General features: G+C 47.6%; 1 protein-coding gene across 3 annotated transcripts in view; it reads right to left on the minus strand.

Moving 5' to 3' along the window:
• LOC307002185 (uncharacterized protein) overlaps nucleotides 1-20706 on the minus strand; it is a 445540-nt gene that overhangs the window by 152927 nt on the left and 271907 nt on the right. For 2 of the 3 annotated variants that reach the window (XM_079619515.1, XM_079619514.1), the window contains exon 1: nucleotides 1626-1660. The exons of the other annotated variant lie outside the window; for it this stretch is intronic. The gene's annotated coding sequence lies outside the window, so the exon portion shown is untranslated. Of the gene's footprint in view, nucleotides 1-1625; nucleotides 1661-20706 lie in introns of those variants that run through there. 3 annotated transcript variants of the gene reach the window in all.

The following is a 20706-nucleotide window of genomic DNA, read 5'->3' on the forward strand; positions in this document are numbered from 1 at the left end:
CCATAATCTGAATTTCACCCTTTTTTTTCCGGTTTGTCTCAAACAAGTGTTTGTGATCAAATGTTTACAAAAATAATAAAAGGTTGTGTGTAAATACTTACTACTTTGAATTATATTTTTATATTTTGTCTTTATCTGCTGCCAAGAACGTTTGGAGTTGCATCTAAAAATAAGTGAATATTAATCTTTATTAGTATATACATGCGCAGTGTTTATATATTATAAAAATATAGGCTATATTTCACACACACATACATTCATAGCCTATAGCCTACATAATTTTACATGAATATAGAACGTATTTGTTTAGCTTACACATTAACGCAATCAGCAATCTTTCTCCAACAGTCTTCTCTTGCTTTGGCAGCAGAGACCGTATTGTTTCGAGCTTGTAATACATATTTAAATTAATCGTAATTCTGAATGATTATCTCTTGCTCCTCCGCGGAAAAAATGTATCGCTCTCGCTCTATCTATATCGAACACGATTAGTTGTTCGGTGCCAACGTCACTTTGGTATGTGCACGCGCTCGTGGATTAATCATAACTTAAGATCAAAGCCTGAGTTGACAGAGAAAGGTGATGAGCTGCGTCATGGTACCAATAAAGCCTGATTGCATCGGTTTGGTTTTGTCAACTCAAAACTAATCCTTTAACTCCGAGTTTGTTCAGCTACCTTCATGGTACAGGCCCCTGGTATATTGAGAAACGGCCACTGAGTGTTTACTTGTTTTCAATAATGCTTGAAATGTATATTAGTTTGTTGTTTAGTTTGTTTTTCTATGGTATTTTTAAACCACAGGGAAACGTTCCTAGTGTAACTGTTCTCTAAATTAGGAATTCTCATTGGTTCAAATGATACCCAACCCTAGACATCCAATTAGCGCATGTTCACAGAGGAAAACAAGTGAAAAACAGCGCTGGTTGTTCTCTCGATGCCGTCTGTTTGTTTTACTGACTGATAAATGGCTTCAGATGATTCAGTGAGAGAGCAGTCCAAACGAATGCGAGTGGGTTCAGATCGTTCTGCAAAGCGTTTCACTCATTCATCACTTATAACATGATTTAACATCAAAAATATGTACGCTGTTCAGTTACACAGTTTAACTTATTCAACCTAATGACCTTAAATTGAATGTATTAAGCGAAACAAACGTTTTTCTTAAATGTCCACAACACACAATTGTGTCACTATAGCAACAACCCCCCGCCTCACTTTTTGACAGTTTTATTGATATCTGAGACAGCATTGACTTGGAATGAAGTTGGTTCAATATAAAGATGACATTTTAAAAAATAGCTTAGATGTAGTAAACTAGCTCCCTTTCGAGAGGTCTCTTGTATTGCGTAAGGCTAGCTTACGCTATGGGAAAACTCCTTTTCTCTAGAATATTGAAGCACACTTTTTAAAACGCAGTGCAGCTGCACAGCAGACACATAGATGAGCGACTAGCACGGTCATTGGCTGCGTTGCAGCAACTGCATAAGCCTATGGCGAGGCAGCTCTGACGCACAAACCAATCGGGTTGCTTCGCGCCCTGGCGCGTCAGAGCCAGTCAGAATGGGCGTGGCTTATATCTATTTAAGCACTCATTCAGGACTCAGATCTCCTTCAGCGAACTCACCACTTCGCTAATCTCTGGATTGAAGACTTCGGCGCCGTCAACAAGCCTTCAGCGGAACAAGCCCTGCTCTACAGATCTCAGGACGCCGGCTTCGACTGTCGTCACCTTCAGCCCGCTGTTCTGCTGTGCGATCCAGCGCGCAACATATCCTTTTAAAGCATAGTGCGTTTGCCGTTGCGTCACTCTTTTTCTCTAAAAGAGCAAATTCCGAGGCATTGTTTCAAATGCCTCGCACCTCATGCGCCTCGTGTAGAGGCCCTTTCTTCGGCGGAGACCGTCACATCCTCTGCACTTCTTGTTTGAGCCGTGACCACACAGAAGCTGCACTCGCCAAGACGGCTGCCCTGAGTGCGACGAGATGGATCTCCCCACCCTGCGGGCTCGACTGGCTGTCTTCACCGACGACGACCCGCTTCCCGCTCTCCCTTTGCTTGAGCCGCGCAAAAAGAAGTGCTGCGCACAAAGGTTGCCAGAGCGGATGGATACGAGCGAGCTCACGCCGGCCCAGTCACTCTCCTAAACAAACTCCCTCGCCGGTTCTGTTTACACAGGTGGACAAACGCCCCTCTCTTCGAGCGGCCGGTCTCAACTCTTTCGGCGGATCAGACGAGGATGATGAGAGGGATGATTAGTGGGATGACTTTTCCATTGCTGCATCTGAATGCAACGAGTGGGCGGGCTCCGTTTCAGGCCCCGCACAGTCAACACAAGCCAACACGAGCAACGTGAGAACCAGCTTTGACAGAGCTTCTCCGCGTGCTAAACAGGGCCGTTGAAGATACTTAAAAATCAGAGTAAGCCACAGCTGCATCAAAGCCCTGGCTCCCTCGAAAGCAGCCGACTGGATCATGGGTGTGAGCATGTGTGTGGTTTCAAAGAGAAAAGTGTTCTCGACAGACGCATCCAACCAAGGTCCCTATACGAGGGCAGGCCCATCTCTGGCCTAAGGACAGGTCCGGAGAAGCGCCTACATATAAACTGTCTAGAGATGAGAGCGGTCACTCTATCACTGAAAGCTTTTCTCCCATATCTAAAGGGCCACCACGTCCTGGTCCCCCAGGGGAATGGTCTCTTCAACCGCAGACGGTTCAGCTCATATGGAGCATCTTCAGCGAGGCCGAGGTCGACCTCTTCACCTCCACCGAAAATTTTTCACAAAAAGCAAGGACGCGCTAGCCCATGACTGGCCGAGCCGCCCGCTATATGCATTTCCTTCGATCACGATGTTACCACAGCTCATCGAACGGATCGGGGAGAGCAATTGTGCAGTGCTACTAATAGCCCCCCTCTCTAAGACCCAGTTATGGTTCTCTGAGTTGGCCCAGCTGCTGGAAACATTCCCATGGCCGATACCGCTGAGGAGGGATCTCCTCACGCAGGCGAACGGGATGTTTGGTCCCTCAACGGGTATCCGGGGTCTCCCGGAAAGGGTGTTAAAAACCATCACTGAAGCGAGAGCACCTTCAACTAGGCGCATCTATGCTCAAAAGTGGGTATATTCTCCGGCTGGTGTGTAGCAGAGCCTGGACTCCTACTAGTGCGCTTTTGTGGCGGGGCAATCATTAGGAAGAAACGACCTCGTCGTACGCTTCCTTAAAGGGGCAATTAGGTTTGACCCCCCTCTGTGCCTATCTGGGACCTCTCCACGGTCCTGGAAGCCATGAAGGGTCCCCCATTTGAGCCGCTTCGGTCTGCGGACCTGAAACCGTGGTGAAGCTTCATTTAATGTAGAGTCACTGCTAGCTTACCTCACTACATTTTCCAAATAGCTTGCCCAACACTGCAGCTCCGTAAAGGTTTTGTTCTGTCCTCCACACGGTGCCAACTCATACCAGGAACATTTCAGAAGCGAAGCAGCTGGATTTGCGAAACCAAGAGATTTGCCAGTCCGACATTGTTTTTCTTGATTTTTGCGGTTCTACCATGGTTGGCTAAGTTGTTATGTCTTAATTGTGTTTATTGTTAATTCTCTGTCATATTCATTCTATGAAGAAGCACTGCGCTGACATACTGCTGAAGTTCACAATCCTCGGTCTATTTTCTGAAGATGAATGTTTGGAAATGACACAGCAGTGGAAGCCCTGTTTGTATCAGTGAACGGAGAGTTCATCTGTCGAGGCTGTCGTCTGGGCCTCATTCTGCCTTAATGATCTGAGGTTTGTGCATACTGTGCTGAGTTTCAATTATCACGTGTGAATTGAGTGTGTTGTAGTGTATACACGAGCGTGGGACGTTGCAGAGTGTATGGGCGACCAGCCTATAATCCCTCGACGAAGCTGTGTGTTTCTTTTTGGGCGAGCCCTGCCCTGGGTGATGAAGAGAGGAGTAGAAGTGATACAGAACCGCTATACGTACCCTCCTCTCCGCCCGAGTTCAGTGAAGAGCCTGCTAAAGCTGTGAAGTATACTCACCTCCATTTTCTGTCTGAGTGCAGTAAAGAGCCTGCTAAAGCTGTGAAGTATACGTACCCTCCACTCCGTCCGAGTTCAGTGAAGAGCCTGCTAAAGCTGTGAAGTATACGCACCCTCCTCTCCATCCGAGTTCAGTGAAGAGCCTGCTAAAGCTGTGAAGTATACACACCCTCCTCTCCATCCGAGTTCAGTGAAGAGCCTGCTAAAGGCAGTGAAGTATACGCACCCTCCTCTCCATCCGAGTTCAGTGAAGAGCCTGCTAAAGGCAGTGAAGTACACGCACCCTCCTCTTCGTCCGAGTTCAGTGAAGAGCCTGCTAAAGCTGTGAAGTACACTCACCCTCCTCTCCGTCCGAATTCAGTGAAGAGCCTGCTAAAGCTGTGAAGTATACTCACCCTCCTCTCCGTCCGAGTTCAGGGAAGAGCCTGCTAAAGCTGTGAAGTATACTCACCTCCCTTCTCTTTGCCTGAGTTCAGTGAAGAGCCTGCTAAAGGCAGTGAAGTACACGCACCCTCCTCTTCGTCCGAGTTCAGTGAAAAGCCTGCTAAAGCTGTGAAGTACACTCACCCTCCTCTCAGTCCGAGTTCAGTGAAGGGCCTGCTAAAGCTGTGAAGTACACTCACCCTCCTCTCCGTCCGAATTCAGTGAAGAGCCTGCTAAAGCTGTGAAGTATACTCACCCTCCTCTCCGTCCGAGTTCAGTGAAGAGCCTGCTAAAGCTGTGAAGTATACTCACCTCCCTTCTCTTTGCCTGAGTTCAGTGAAAAGCTTCGCAGAGCCACTGAGTCTGTGCTGAAGCCCCACGGAGCCACTGAACGGAGTCAGCTGCTGTTGACATCCAGCCTGTGGACTCGAAGAACGGAGTTATTACCAAGCCCTCGCCATCTGACGCCGTAGTCACCTGGGCTATACTCACCTTTCTGCTGTCGGGGCCTGAGTCCACACACAGTCACTCAACCTCGGGGGAGGAAGCTCACACCGTTTTTAGAGACATTCATTTTTAACAAATAAATAAACGTGTTAACTTTCGAATTCTTGTTGTCTGCTTTTTCTCTGGTGCGGGGTAGCTCCTTAAGTGGTGTGGTAGTTCGGGGGTGTCGGCTGGCAGGCAGAGGCTTCACACCTCCGGCTTGGGAGTGACATGAACACCAGGTTTGTTGTGCCTTGTAGGCAGGGTCCGAAATTAACACCCGCCAAGCGCCAAATGCGGGTAGATTTTCCATTTGGCGAGTAAATCTCAAAAGGCTATCCGCCACACTGGCGGGTGAATATTCATACCAAAATAGTAATGTAATAAACATTTTTTAATAAAATGTTGTCCCGCCATAGTCTTATCTGATCGGTGAGTAGCCGAATGTAGACAAACTGCTGCGCGTGTGACAGGGCGCATGTTTAACTGAAGAACGAGCAGAGAGAGAGAGCGAGCCCCGGTCGCGCGCGCGCTCTCTCTCTCTTTCTCTCTCTCAGTGGAGACAGGCGAAAGTATAAAGGCTTCACCGTCTCCTAAGCGCTGTCTTCAGCATCCGAAATTAACACCAGCCAAGCGCCAAATGCTGGTAGATTTTCCGTTTAGCGAGTAAATAATAAAATAAAATGTTCGGACACTCGGGAGGTCGTGAGATATTGCACACGTTACGAGTCAGTTAAACTGATAATCGCGTCAAAGCAGCTGGTACACGGCACGACTGTCCGGCGGCAATCACGTGAGCTTTCGCGCTAAACACAAGAGACCGGAGTTTTCAATGTTGCAGGCAATAGCTTCAGATAGAAAATGACAGAAATGTGTGTGCAAATGGACAGTAGCCATTCCTTTCAACATAAAAACGAGAGAGAGAGAGCGAGAGAGAGCGAGCGAGAAAGAGAGAGAGAGAGATTGAGAGTGTGTGTGTGTGTGTGTAAAATAATTTTTTTTTTTATTATAGCCTACATTTCAAATTTTGCTCTGGACAATTTTTTATGTTTGTATTCAACATAATACCTTATTATCTCAATTAAATGTACTGAAATTAATGTATATGTGACACAAAAAGGCTGTTTATTATTTTGGCCGGTAAAAAATATGCTTGGCTGGTAGATTTTTTCATCTACCAGTCCCCGTGGCAGGTGAGCCAAAAAGTTAATTTCGGACCCTGCTTGTAGGCATATAGGCTACGTCCAATGCTGAATAAAATAATAATAACAATAGCCTATAGCAGGCGGCCTATAAATCGTTAAAAAGAAACACTTCAGTAACACTATGCGTTGAGAAAAATATATTGATTATCATGTTACCTCAATCTCATTTCATAACGTCATAACGAATGGAAACATTTGGAGAAAAATACGGAGCCTAATGTTTGGTGCATTTTGCTTTTCAAACGCACAACGCGACTGACTCAAACTTTTACCATAATTGTTACCATATTATACATCTACATTTGAGCAGATATCCACAAACACAATATTTCACATTAAACACGGGTCTAAACATTATAATATTCACCATGTTAGAGTAAACACTCATACTAGCCTACTTTTATCATGCTGTGTTTTATTATCGAAGATAAAAACATCCTTATGTCGTACATGCATATAAATTTAGCATTGAAAGATTGCCAGTCTAGTTCACGTTTCAACAGGTTTCTGTCTATATATAGTAGGGGTGTGCATTGGCACTGCCCTCACAATTCGATTCGATTACGATTCACCAGGTAACGATTCGATTCTACGATGCATCAAAATTACTGCACACAACAAGGCAAATTTTTCATCAGTCATGAGGCAATACAAGCAGTCATATATTGAACAACAGATTGTATTGGCTGCTATGTGTGTATTATCACTCTCCTGTATCTTTGACATAAATGTCATTAAACAAAATAAAATTGAATGGTACAGGGTATTGGATATGGCATTTTCAAACCTGAAAAAGAAAACATAAATCACTGCTTTCTAGGGCTGTAATCTCCCAGTCGATTGTTGGTCGATACGTTCTGGCTTGACCAAAATTCTGATTGGACGATTTTTTGCCGCGTTCATTTCATTGGTTTTGTGCGTTCATTTCATCAGTTTTGCCGCGTTCATTCCATTCATTTTGCGCGGTCATTTCATCAGATGGAAAGCACTAATTGCTAATGGGGGTGTTTTCAGAGCACCCCTGTTTCACAGGTAACAGTCTGTCTTCAGAACACCCCCCTTGTTTTCACTTATTTTGGATTAGCCCAACCACCGGAGAAGAGAGACAGATTTAAGTAGGCTACTAGAAGGTTTGCCGAATATTATTTATTTAATTGAGAGACCGTTTAATTCATAGTCAGTCCTCTTCTACCATGTCAACAAAGACATCGGCAGTGTGGCAGCATTTTTTTTTTTTGAAGACGGAAAAAAAATTGGAGCCCAATGCGCAGTGCCCACTGTTTGTATTAGTTTTGAGCCTGTGCTTTATTTTTCAGTTATGCACTTTATTTCGTTTTTGCTCTTGATCTGGTTTGTTTAATAAATATAATTTTTATATTCAAATGGACGTGCCTTTTGTGTTTAAGAGTAAAAGCTTTATGTTAGTGTAACCGATGTTTAGGGCAGAGGGTCAATACTCCGGAGGAGCAGACACCAGAGGACACCAAGAGGCGGACAACAAGAAGTGAATTTTAAAAGGTAAGTATTTTATTAATTTAAAATAATAAAAGCAGTGATGCGAATGTTCGTGGCTGGGACCTGCCGTGGGAAGAGGAACGGGGGGTGCAGGTAAGTGGTTCTTCGGGGGTTCCTCTTCTCACTGGTTCGTGGGTGAGACAGTGGCTTTCTTCGTCTCTTCGACCCGTCAGATGTGCTCGTGAGACAGGCAAATGACAGTGCTCAGACTCGGCTGGTGTGTGTGTCCGTAGAACAGTCGATGGGAGGACAGCAACTTCTCTTCTCCGAGGGACAGACAGTGACAGCGCTCAGGCTCGGCTTGTGTGTGTTCGTAGAACAGCCGATGGAAGGACAGCAGTTTCTCCTCTTCTCCGAGGGACAGACAGTGACAGCGCTCAGGCTCGGCTTGTGTGCGTGTTCGTAGAACAGCCGATGGAAGGACAGCAGTTTCTCCTCTTCTCCGAGGGACAGGCAGTGACAGCGCTCAGGCTCGGCTTGTGTGTGTTCGTAGAACAGCCGATGGAAGGACAGCAGTTTCTCCTCTTCTCCGAGGGACAGACAGTGACAGCGCTCAGGCTCGGCTTGTGTGTGTGTTCGTAGAACAGCCGATGGAAGGACAGCAGTTTCTCCTCTTCTCCGAGGGACAGACAGTGACAGCGCTCAGCCTCGGCTTGGGTGGCCGGATCGCGGTACTTTACCTGCCTGCGCTCTCGTTCCGGGTACAGCAGAACGGCGTCGTTGGAGAGTTCGTGAGACTGGGCTTTCGTTGACGCGAGAGATAGTGCTCGTGAATTGTGGTGCTCAGGGTGTATTGAGCTCCTCGCCACACCGTGCACAAAGGGAAACCTGGACACAGCTTTAGACAGATCAATTTGAAGGGATCTTCATATTCAGACGTCAATTTTCATTCATCACAGTTTCAGAGGAAACAGTCGTTTGATCTCACCACACTTGTGCATAAATCACTCTTATAAATCCTCACACGTGTGCATTTCACTCTTTCAGACACTGCAAACTCACTTCATCTCCACAATGATTAATCGACCCGTTTCTCTTCTTGCTGTAGGGTGAATGACTCAAGGAATAGTGTTTTCAGAAGATTGACGTGAGCACATCAGCGATCCTCCCAGCTGTTCCAGTTACTACGTTTCGCTCTATCAACAGGATAACACACACTGCCCGCAACACAGGTTAGTCACACACTGGTGATGGACAATCTTCACATGTGGTTCTCAAAGGGTAATCAAATGAAGGGTGCACTTAACTTTTCCTCTGTGTGTTATTCCAATCCTGCGATGGTTTCCTCTCTCACTTTGGTCAGTCACTTCTCCTTTTTCTGCTGTATAATCTCCTCACTTACTTTGTGGTGCTGCTGTTCATGGTTGCTTCAGAAAAACTCACTTAATGAGCACGTCTCGGGGAAACTTCACAATAGAACACCGATCAGACATTCAACCTTCAGCTTTCTCTTGTTGCGCCGCTGTCAAGACACACACTTGCCCAGATACACCACCCTCTCACTGCTCAAACACTTCCCTTTTATGCTCCCTTGTTCTGAGCGCGTGCTTCAATGAATTCACCTCAGCTGCCACTCGTTATGGCCAGCAATCAAGCACAGCCAGAATTGGGACCAATGAGGGATTTTTTTGAATATCTGGTTCTTTCACCCGGTGACATTAGTCTATTCGTGTCTCAGCCGCGAAGCTGCGCTCCTGTGTTCAGCCTCGTCTTGTTTAGTTTCCCATTAACTTCGTAGAATCCGAAATGTGCCCAGATGTCCGCTTTTCCAAGCTTTGGGTGCGTTTTTAATTACCCGTCTATCGCGGTCATCTCCCTCCGCCTCAGCCGTCTTGATTGTTGTTGTTGTTATGCCCACGAAAGTAACTTTATTGTCCAACTCAAGGCCAGAAAATAAACAGTGACATAATCGATTATGGCACTTTGCCGCATCGATGCTGAAACGTGCACATCCCGCATTGCGATGCATCACCGAATCGATTATTGTTGACACCACTAATATATAGATACACATACATGTACAACATTGGGCTTCATGTTTTTACTCCAATCTCAGTTCATAACGTACATTTTAGTCTAGCACCAGTTTAACATATTTTACCTTAAAAATCTTCTGAGGTAAATCCAAGTGAAACAGCACAGCAAAAACACAGTCTTCCAAACTCAATGAAAAGCAGGAGTACGTTACTGAAGTCTCTGATTCTTTGTTTTGACGTAATGAGGGCGTTTTGCGTGGACTATTTGCATGTCAATTGCTCTTGCGTGCGTGGGTGTGGTCACATTAGAGTTAATGAGGACCCGTTTGAGAAACTGTACATATCACTGCTTTCATACGAATTACTTAAACAGAAAAAAAAATGTTTTGATATAATTTACATCATTTAAAAATAGAGACATTGGGCCCTATTTTAACGATCTGAAACGCAAGTGTCAAAGCGCAAGTAACTTTGTGGGAGGATCCCGGCGCTGTTGCTATTTTCCCGGTGGGATAAATGCCTCTTGCGCCTGGCGCAAATCTAAAAGGGGTTGGTCTGAAGTAGCTTCATTATTCATAGGTGTGGTTTGGGCGTAACGTGAAATAAACCAATCAGAGCGTCCTCTCACATTCCCTTTAAGAGCCGGCGCGCTTGTTCCACGGCGGATTGCTATTATAACGGCGGATTTGCCGGCGCACGCCAGGAGCGATTCACAGCCGAGGAGACCGGCGTTCTCGTCAGGGCCGTAAAACACAGAGAAGTGACATTGGGGATGATGGGAGAAACCCACCCAAATTAGCTTCGGTTAAACAGGCGTATAATTTGGGTAAATGTGTAGCCTAATCTAGATTTTTTTTTTTTTTAAATCTAGATAGATCTTTTTCACATCTTCACGGACACAACAATGATTTCCCTCGTGTGTTAATATTTTTCCTTGTAATAATGTATGATTTGCAAAAATGAAAACTGCTGCGTCTGTTTATATTAGAGAATCAAAGTGGATGGGCGTTAACACACTACATTATGGCCAAGCACGCGCCCTTAAAATACCATATCACTAACGCGCAACGCTGACCAGTTTTTTTCCTGATCAGTGGCGCAGTTGCTTTCTAAAACTGCAGAATATCACCAGGGAAGTTTTGCGCCGGAACACGCCTCCTCTTTGCGCTGAACCGCCCCCGCAAGCGCAAGTTCATTCCCTAATTTACCGACGTGCGTCTGTGGAGGGAAAAGTCCGCTGTGTGCGGATGCAAAATAGGAATGATACATGCGTCGGTGTACAAAGTCAATTGCGCTGGGTGCAAGATAGGGCCCATTGAAAGAGACGGCAGAACATGCATCATGTTTATTTTCTTTATTTTACGAAAAACATTTTGTTTTTATTATGGAAGTACAAGGGTTAGACAGCAGAAGACTGGGGCAAAGTTATTTTATCTGATGATGCCCCCTTCCAACTGTATGGGACATTTGGAATATCAATTGTCCGGAGAAGAAAAGGTGAACGCTACCATAAATCCTGTGTTGTACCAGTGTCACGGGGTGACAAATAATCCCCGGAACTAATCCCATCAGAGAAGTGTTCCCGCCGGGACACTTTTAGTGTAACACTGTCCCCGGGCTTGTGTGTGTGTCTGTCGTCATGACAACTAAATGGCAGATTGGCAACAGGTGCGGGGACTTCACTTTGAGTGCCTGATTGAGGTGGCGCCAGTGTTTGGAGAGGATAAAACACAAGAGGAAGAGAAGGCTGTGTGTTCTCCCTCCGCGTTGTGTGGTTGTTTCTTTGTCTTCCCCCGGCGATCTGGTGTGGTTCTCTCCTGTTGGGAAATGTTTGTGGAGTGTTGCAGCTGAAGGACCATCGTGAAAGAAGCGGAGTGTTGCTTGTGGGATCCGAGGGCAGTTTTGAAGAGTGGAATTCGTCGTCTGGACTGGGAAAGAGTGAGATGAGTGATTGACAAATTGAATCTCATAAACGCATGTTTTCTACACTAAATTGGATACTGGTTTGAAGTGCTTGGATCACGTTGTATACATCGCACTGAGTGAAATAGACTGATTCCTTGTCGATCTCTAGCCTCCCCCTCGGCCATTGAAACCAGCGAAGTGAAGCCGCTTGTAGTGGTGAGGAAATTATTCACCGCATCTGTCCCAACTCTGACTATCATCGGCTCTTCAGATCGAGACCTCTGGGTGAGTGTTGGCCTTACTTTGCACTTGAAGAGTGGATTTGTAGTGCTGAAATTGACGTTTCCCATCACGTTGCATGTTTGGAATTGGACTGTCGTGTGTGTGTGGAAGATTTACCTTTTATCGCCGTGCACTCCCCATGTGTTATGCTGGTCTACCGTCCATCATAAGAGTCTAGCAAGATCGATTGCAGTCACCTGTTGGATGTCAGAAGGAAAAGCCCCCGTGTGCACACTACACGTGAGAACTGTTTACCTCTGCTTGAAGTTTATGCTGTCTGTCCCAGTGAGAGCCCTGCTCAGCTTATGACTTTGTCTCCTGCCACCCCTGTGAGAGCTGTTCACCTCTATTCGAAGTGTTGATTCCGTCTGTTCCAGTGAACGTCGCTCAGCTTGTGACTTTGTCCCCTGCAACACACGTGAGAACTGTTTACCTCTGCTTGAAGTTTGAATGCTGTCTGTCCCGGTGAAAGCCCTGTTCAGCTATTGACTCTGTCTCCTGCCACCCCTGTGAGAGCTGTTCACCTCTATTCGAAGTGTTGATTCCGTCTGTTCCAGTGAACGTCGCTCAGCTTGTGACTTTGTCCCCTGCAACACACGTGAGAACTGTTTACCTCTGCTTGAAGTTTGTGTGCTGTCTGCCCCAGTGAAAGCCCTGCTCAGCTTATGACTCTGTCTCCTACCACCAACGTGAGAGCTGTTCACCTCTATTTGAAGCGTTGACTCCGTCTGTTCCAGTGGACGCCCGCTCAGCTTGTGACTTTGTCCCCTGCAACACACGTGAGAACTGTTTACCTCTGCTTGAAGTTTGAATGCTGCCTGTCCCGGTGAAAGCCCTGTTCAGCTATTGACTCTGTCTCCTGCCACCCATGTGAGAGCTATTCACCTCTATTTGAAGTGTTGATTCTGTCTGTGCCAGCCAAAGCCCCGCTCCGCTTGCGACTTGAGTCTGCTGTAGCCCTGAAACCCACCTGTATGGTGCGAAGTGCCCACCCTTTACAACTCCTGTGAGCCCTGATCCACCTACTCCCCTGCGATACTCACCTGTGATACTCACCTGTTCAGCGAGTTGGCACCAGAGCCAGAATGAAGTAAGCCTGACTCATTTACTTACCTGCGATACCCACCTGTTTAGTACCTACCACTGGGAGTTGGCACCAGTGCCAGAAGGAAGTAAGCCTGACCCCCCACTCACCTGTGATACCCACCTGTTCAGTATCTACCACTGTGAGTTGGCACCAGCGCCAGAAGGAAGTAAGCTTGACTCAATTACTCGCCTGCGACACCCACCTGTTCAGTACCTACCACTGCGAGTTGGCACCAGCGCCAGAAGGAAGTGAGCCTGACCCCCCACTTGCCTTGGATTCCTGGGAAGAGGAAGGAAGAGGAATTTTAGATTAGGATTTTCAAATTGTTTTTATATTTAATAAAGCCTGTCATTCTTTTTATTCCTGCCTCCTGCCTCCTCCTTTGACACGCTCCTCAGGGTGATCCTGGTCTAGGGGTGGGTGCAGTCTGGCTTGGCCCACCTCGACCTGTGACATATTTTGGCGTAGTCGGCAGGATTCACCTTGAGTTGAGCGATCAGAGGTTGAGATGGCGGAGGAGGAAGAGCCTGGGGATCGGCAACCTGTCATGCCGATTTTCATGGGTGTCCCATGGGCCTCGAGGTACGGAGGCCCGGGGTCCGAAGTAAGTCTGTCCCTGTGGAAGACCCAGGTGGAATACCTGGCGGGGCTTCAAGGTCTGAGTGCTCTGCAGAAGGTCCAGTTCGTTTTGAACTCTCTGGAGGGGGAGGCGAGAAGAGAAGTTCAGGCAGCACCAAAAGCCAACCGTGCGACGGTCCAGGCTATCTTTGAGTTTCTTACGGGGCAGTATGGAGATACCACTCCGGTAGCTGCTCTGAGGACGAAGTTTTTCAATTCTCGCCAGGGTCCCCGACAATCCGTTCGGGCATTCGCCTTGCAACTGCGGGAGCAGTTTTCCAGGCTCACGGGAAGGCCGGACCATGGCTTGGGGGAAGGAGAGGTGTTGTTGCGAGATCAATTCCTGTTGGGGCTGCGAGAGGGTCCCGTACGACAGAGCCTGCGGGTGCAGCTTCGGAGAGGGCCAGACATGACTTTCGAAGAGCTGAGGCAAGAAGCCCTGGCTCTTGAGCGCGACCAGGCGGAGCATGTGGAAACCCCCAGCTGTTTGGCTACCAATGTCGTCGAATCCCCCTTGGCCATTGCGGCACCCGACTGGAAGCAGGCCCTCCGGGAAGAACTGAGGCGAGATGTTCAGGAACAAATGTCCGAGTTGTCCAAGTCTGTCATGGAAGAGCTTCGTCGGGAGCGCCTGCAGCCACCTTTTCACTCTCGGGAACGGGCTTACTCCGACGGGAATCGCCCTTCCGAATGCCGTCCTCCCCGGCCAGCGGGCTCCCGATTCCAGTGGGACGAACATGGGCGGCCCATTTGTAATGGCTGTGGAGAGTCGGGGCATTACTTTCGCCAATGCTCTGCCCGACGGGCATCACAAGGGGGTTTTTAGAGTCTCCGGCCACTGTGGGTCAAGTGGTCGGGACCCCCGTATTAGACCCCTCTTCTTCCACATCCCCTCAGGGTCGCTTGATAGGCCGCTGCCCAGTGGTGGTGGCCCAAGTTAATGGTCAGGAGATACATTGTCTCTTGGATACAGGCTCCCAAGTGACCTTATTCTCTGAGAGTTTGGCCCATGAGCTGTTTGGCACCAACGGTAGATCGCCTGTGGATGCTCCCTGGTTGACGCTGCGTGGGGCAAATGGACTGGACATACCATACGTAGGATACCTTGTGACCGATTTGGAGATCCATGGAGTTGTAGTGCCTCAGAAGGGGGTGGTAGTTGTCCGAGACCCGTGTCTAGGGTCCCATCGTGCCCTGATTGGGATGAATGTCATCTCGGATTGCTGGGAGGAGCTATTCCGAGGTAGACCGGCGCGAACAGCTGTAACCCCGGCCGGACAGGAGTGGGACCGTATCAGGGCCGATTGCCGCCGGATATGTCTGGCTGAAAAACAGCATGACCGGGAGAGCACGGGAAGAGTGGCCTGCCGCTACGCCCTGTCTATCCCAGCTCGAAGTGAGGCTGTAGTCTGGGCCAGGCTGCCCCCTCGACGTTACCATCCGCAAGAGTGGGTGATGGTGGAGCCCCACGAAGAGGGTCCCAAGGTGGAGATAGCTCGAGGACTGGCAACTGTTCAGGGAGGCCGAGTCTCAGTAAGGGTGAGGAACACGAACCCCTTCCTTGTCCACCTGTATCATCACCAATGTTTGGCCCGGGTGACCTCAGTAAGACCGCAGCAGGTTCGTGAGCAGGGCGAAGTCAACTTTAAGCGGGTGAGTCCTACAGTGGTCGAAGTGGCTTTAGCGCGGGCCGGTCCAGGAGTGGAGGAGATAGAAGGAGGATTGCCTGCTCACTTGAAGGGAGAGTCTTTACGGGGTGACGGGCTGGAGGAAGAACAAGTGGGACAACTGCAAGAATTCTTGAGGGGATGGCAACACCTGTTCTCTACTCACGAAGAGGACTATGGCCGCACGGATGTGGTAAAACACCAGATTCCCACTGGGGACGCTGCACCGAGCCGAGAGCGCTACCGACCTGTACCCCCGACCTTGTACACGGAGGTCCGTACCCTGTTGCGAGGAATGCTTGACAGAGGGATTATCCGTGAGAGCAGCAGCCCTTGGGCCGCACCAATAGTGTTGGTCCGTAAGAAGACGGGTTCCTGGAGGTTTTGTGTAGATTACCGCCGGTTGAACCAGGTAACCAAGAAGGATGCTTTCCCGTTGCCGCGGGTTGAAGACTCGCTTACGAGCCTCACTCAAGCTGCCTGGTACTCCACCCTCGATTTGGCCAGCGGTTATTGGCAGGTACAAATGGACGAGCATGACCGGGAGAAGACAGCCTTTACCACCCCTTTCGGTCTCTATGAGTGGGACCGTATGCCGTTCGGCCTCTGCAACGCTCCAGCCACATTCCAGCGGCTGATGCAGCGTTGTTTGGGCAGCCAAGTGATGGATACCACCCTCGTCTATCTGGATGACATCATCACTTACTCTCCCGATTTCAAGTCCCATCTGGAACATCTTGGGCAAGTCTTCAGCTCCCTAGAGCGCTATGGGCTGAAGTTACAGCCGGACAAGTGTCAGCTCTTCCGAAAGGAGGTTAAGTTTCTGGGGCACGTGGTCAGTGCGGCGGGGATCTCCGTCGACCCAGAAAAAGTGAGGGCGGTGCAAGAGTGGACAGCTCCCCAGACAGTGCGCCAAGTTCGGTCATTCCTGGGCTTCGTGGGCTACTATAGGCGATTCATTAAGGGCTTCTCCAAAATTGCCAAACCCATTAACCAGCTGTTGGGAGGCACGGGTCGAGCACGGGGTCGAGCGTCCCCTTCCATTCAATGGGACCCCGCCTGCGAAGCTGCTTTTCAGCAGCTCAAGCAGGCACTTTTGCAGGCCCCGATACTGGCCTATGCCGACTTTACCCAACCATTCATCCTGTACACCGATGCTAGTCAACTGGGGTTGGGAGCCGTGTTGGCGCAGAAACAACAAGGAGAGGAGAAAGTCATCGCCTATGCAAGCCGGAGCTTACACCCCGCAGAGAAGAATGACTCGAACTACAGCTCCTTTAAACTCGAGCTACTGGCCATGAAGTGGGCGCTGGGTGAAAAATTTAAAGATTACTTGTGGGGAGCCAAGGTACGAGTTGTCACGGACAATAACCCGCTGGTGCATCTACAAACGGCCAAACTAGGGGCAGTGGAGCAACGCTGGGTGGCGCAACTGGCCAACTTTGACTATCAGATCCAGTACCGGCCAGGGAGAGAGCACACCAACGCTGACGTGCTATCCAGGTTACCGGGTGAAGGATCGGCAGGCCATACACCGGCCTCAGGACTGGGGTCCGACGAGGGATTAATGGTGGGAGTTGTAGAGGCCCCAGGGCAGACGCCTGAGGACCCCCCTCCGTGTTGGGGGTGGGACCCACAACGATGGAGACTGTGGCAGGGCGAAGATGGAGATGTGTTGCGGGTACGGACATGGTTGGAACAGAAGACCTGGCCCGAGGGGGCGGAACGTCGAACTCAGACCCGAAGTGTGCGAGGCCTGCTGGGACAGAGGGAAAGGCTTTACTTGAGGGATGGGGTGCTCTGTAGGACGCTCCAGGACCCCGGCCAAGGAGAGGAGGTTTGTCAGATCGTGGTCCCTGCAGGTCGTTGGCAGGCGTTACTGGAGGCGTACCATGCTAGGATGGGACATCAAGGGCAGGAGAGGACATTGGCGTTGTTGAGACGACATTTCTACTGGCCTGGGATGGAGGGTACCACCAGGACTTACCTTCAGAGATGCCCACGTTGCACCTTGTTCAAGTCCAGGAGGGAGAAACGGGCACCGCTGGTCCCGATTCAGGCCAGGGCACCTCTGCATATGGTGGCAATGGACTTCCTCACCCTGGGACGGCCGGTGGACCAGATCCAGAATATTCTTGTTGTCACCGATCTGTTCACCAAACATGCTTGGGCCATCCCCACTATGGACCAAACTGCCCTGACCACTGCTAACGCCCTCTGGAAGTACGTGATCCAGCCATTCGGATGCCCTGAAATCCTCCATTCGGACCAAGGGGCCAACTTCGAGTCAAAGGTGATTCATGAATTATGCCAACTGTACGGATGTAAGAAGACCCATACGACCCCTTATCATCCTCAAGGGAACGGGGGGTGTGAACGATTCAATCAAACCTTGCTGGGCTTGTTGGGAACCTTGGAGGAAGAGCAGCAGGGCCACTGGGCCATTTATGTGTAGGGTTGTTTTTCATTCAAAGGTTTTCTCACAATTGACCTTTAGCAAAGACCCGCCTCCCTTTAGTTCCTGTCCGACAAGCCATGCCGCTCTCACGCTACATCATGTTGTCACGCAGTGAAAAATACAATACATTTGCAGAGAATAAATTCCGAGCATGGGCTACCATACTTGGCCTTCATGTCAAGTCACATCACATCATAATGAAATGGCTCGGTGTTCATTATATTGACATTTTGGATCTGTGGCCAGGCAATTCCCCGGATCTTAATGAACATGAACATCTAGATAAATACACTGGCAGTGCCAAATTGGTCATGAAGAGTCTTTCTTTTGTCCTACTCGTACAGTTTTACAGGGTAATACAATTGAGAGACCAGATGCTGACTGTGTCTCTGTGCTGGGGTGATATAGTGTCATGATGAAGGGATAAAGGGGAATAGGTGAGCTTGAGAACTCTGGTAAGTGTAAGTGACGTATAGCTGGGAGCATCAGGAGAGTGTAATCTTGACAGTAGTGTTCTTGGACCCACGATGGGATACAGTGAAATAGAGTCACCTGAAGAACAATCTTCTGCATCCCTTTCACAAGATTCAAGCAAACATAGCGTTTATCTCATCTCTTTGTTCTCCGGACGCATTTTGCAATGGGTAAACACTATCTGGAAGTAGTCCCCATCATGCAATTAGCAGTGAGGCAGGATCAGTGGTGAGGCACTTGCAGCTCTAACAAACTTCCAGATGTTACCAGTTGAGCCCCAACAGTAGCCATATTTAAGGCCATATTGAAGACATTAACAATTCATTCTCTCACTAAATATGAAGCAAATAATGCTGTGTAATGAGCTTATTTCATTCATTTTTGTTTTTCATATTTCAGTTAAATTATGCCATTTCATAGATAGATTTTCAACATGTAAACCGCTTCTCTCCTGTGCAAATACTTGTGTGAGCCTTAAGATTTCCATTTTGTGAAAAACTCTTGCCACACAGTTTACAGATGAAATGTTTCTCTCCAGTGTGAAGTCTCATGTGAGTGTTGAGGCTACTTTTATGACTGAAACTCTTTCCAGTGATGACATATAAAAATGTTCTCTCCTGAGTGAATCCTCATGTGGCAATTAAGGGTTACTTTATGTGTGAAACTCTTTCCACACTGATCATGGGAAAGTTTTTCTTCTTCTTCTAATAAGCAGTTTCTCTCCAGTGTGAATGATAATGTGAAACCTAAGATTTACAACTGTTGTAAAGCTTTTCTCCAGTGTGAATTCTCATGTGTTCTTTAAGGTTTTTTTTTTTTTATTGAAACTTTTTCCACACTGTTGACAGGTGAAAGACTTCTCTCCAGTGTGAATTCTCATGTGGACATTAAGGTTTTGTTTTTGATTGAAACTCTTTCCACACTGTTGACAGGTGAAAGACTTCTCTCCAGTGTGAATTCTCATGTGGACATTAAGGTTTTGTTTTTCAGTGAAACTCTTTCCACACTGTTGACAGGTGAAAGGACTCTCTCCTGTGTGAATTCTCACGTGGACTTCAAGGCTTTGCATTTGAGTGAAACTCCTTCCACACTGCTGGCATGTGAAAGGCTTCCCTCCAGTGTGAATTACCATGTGGGATTTAAGGTTTCGTTTTTGACTGAAACTTTTTCCACATTCAAGGCAAGTGAAATAACTGTTAGGTTTGGTCTTCTGAGCTCTTTTTCGTGAGTGAGTCTTTTCCATCTTTGTTGATTTCTCTCCAGTCTTGAAATCATGATGTTTATCTTCCATATTATTCAGTTCTTGAATAATTTCAGCTCTTTCAGCTGCATCAGGTCTAAAGTGAAAAAAGACAAATACAAGTTAACACCAACTTAATGGCAACACACAGCTGGCAACCTCACAGCTTAACTAACTTGACTAACTGGGAAAGTGTCTGCATGCGTTTAAGATAATTCACAAACATTGTGGCAGCAAACTCTCCCGGATGGGTGAAATGGGACTCAGTAGCCTCTAAATACATCCGAGATCAAATGGCACATCCAAGATGATATCATCGTGCTAATCATGATCTGGCTAAATAGCTTCTTCGAACACACCTGTTGTTTATGATTAGTATCGCTGGATTGAGTTATCTGAGATAACTGCGCGTTCATGCGTTAGTTTAAAAGGGGATATGTATTGATAGTAAAAACATTAATCAGCAACGTTGCTATAGGCTGCTCACCATGGCCAAAGAGCGCGCACAGTTTTTCTCTGAGCAGAGCAAGTGCTAATAATCGAAATTTATGCAGAATTTGAAAGTTTAATTAAAACGTCAGGGAAAGCCTCAAAGTGTTCAAAAGCCAGGAGAGAGGGCTAGGAAAAAGTAGCAGTTAAATTAAATGCTGCAACGACTGAGACAAATCAGACAATTATTTGTTATATTTAACAAATAATCTTTAAAACTCACTCTGGGATCTATGGTCCCATCCCCCCAACAAGGACAAGAAGGGTCATGGGATACCATGACTACTATCAGATAAGTTGGTTTTATTGAGGTTAAAAATTTGGTCACTATAGTGTCTTTTGATACTATTATGTCTTTGATACTATGTATTTTATGATAAAACCAAAGCTATCCTCATTTAATGACTCATCACCTTCTCATAGAATTCAGTGTGTTTTGATATATCTATCTGAGTATAAATTAACACAAACAGCCTTCTCTGTACGTTCACATAGCTGTCCTGCATGGCCAGACTAGGCCCCAGGGCAGCAGGCCTTGGCCCACAACCAGCCATGTGCTCATTCAGGAGAGAGAGGACTCTCTCAACCAAAGTCTTCAATTTAATGCAGAAGAAGTCCATCGCAACTCCAACCATCAACTCTTCTGACTTCCTCCGTTCTCCTGTTTGCATGTCCTCTCCGGCCCAGGGTTGATGTTCATGTTCTTCTAGCATAGAAGTTGCTTGCCATAGAAAAGCACCTCTTCAGCAGAAGAGAAAAAGGAGCTGAGCTCGTGACTTGAGGCGCCGTCAAACCCAGTTATATATTTGCGCTTTTATATATTGTTAATTCAAAGCATCACTGAC

This window comes from Phoxinus phoxinus, assembly GCF_949152265.1.
Source record: "Phoxinus phoxinus genome assembly, chromosome: 7".
Taxonomy (NCBI): domain Eukaryota; kingdom Metazoa; phylum Chordata; class Actinopteri; order Cypriniformes; family Leuciscidae; genus Phoxinus; species Phoxinus phoxinus.